Source organism: Orycteropus afer, unplaced genomic scaffold (assembly GCF_000298275.1).
Source record: "Orycteropus afer afer isolate SDZICR_OR568_19922 unplaced genomic scaffold, OryAfe1.0 scaffold01376, whole genome shotgun sequence".
NCBI lineage: Eukaryota > Metazoa > Chordata > Mammalia > Tubulidentata > Orycteropodidae > Orycteropus > Orycteropus afer.
Genome location: NW_006922963.1, coordinates 111144 through 112303, shown reverse-complemented (window position 1 = coordinate 112303; position 1160 = coordinate 111144).

The window sequence follows — 1160 nt, the reverse complement described above, 5'->3', positions numbered from 1 at the left end:
CTCCTTGGGTTGCTGAAGCAGTATCACTATGGAAGTAGAATGCCCAACCATCCTTCCAAGGAGTGGCTGGTGGGTTAGAACCACCAGCCTTCTGGTTAGTAGTCAAATGTGGATGAAAGTCAGCAAAATATAACCAAGGCAAAGGAAGACATTGGAAGGAGCACAGAGTTAAAAGCAACAGAGGTAAATACTATTACACACATAATACTGCAATAACAATAATGACAATAACCTATGAGTGGTGTGGCAATATCTTCAGCCAAATCCAGAGCTGATTGTGGAACAGACCATCAACTGCTCATATGCAAGACCAAATGAGTGTCAGAAGAGACTCTGAAACTTGCCCTCAAGTGGAGGGTGGCTAAAGCAAATGGAAGAAAGGACAAGATAAAAGAGGTGATCAGAAGATTTCAAAGAGCAGCTCGAGCAGACAAAGCCAGTTACTATAATGAAATGTGCAATGACCGGGAGTTACCATACTAAAAAGGAAAGAACATGCTAGGCATTTCTTAAGCCAAAGAACTGAGGAAAAAAATTAAGCCTTGAGTTGAAATACTGAAAGATTCTATTGGAAAAATATTGAGTGATGCAGAAAGCATCAAAAGAAGGTGGAAGAAATGCACAGACTCACTGTACCAAAAAGAATTGGTCAGTCTTCATACATTTCAGGAGGTGGCATATGTTCAAGAACCAGTGGTATTGAAAGAAGAAGTCGAAGCTGCAGTGAAGGAATTGATGAAAAACAAGGCTCCAGGAATTGATGGAATACCCATTGAGATGTTTCAACAAACAGATGCACCACTGGAGGCACTAATTCAGCTATGCCAAGAGATTGGGAAGACAGCTACCTGGCCAACTGACTGGAAGAGATCCATTCCAAAGAAAGGTGATCCCACAGAATGTGAAAATTATTGAACAATAATCATTAATATCACATGCAAGTAAAATCTTACTGAAAATAATTCAAAATGGTTGCAGCATTATATTGACAGAGAACTTCCAGAAATGCAAGCTGGATTCAGAAGAGGATGGGGAACAAGGGATATCATTGCTGATGTCATATGGATCTTGGCTGAAAGCAAAGAATACCAGAAAGATGTTTACTTGTGTTTTATTGACTATGCAAAAGCATTTGATTGTGTGGCTCATAACAAGTTACA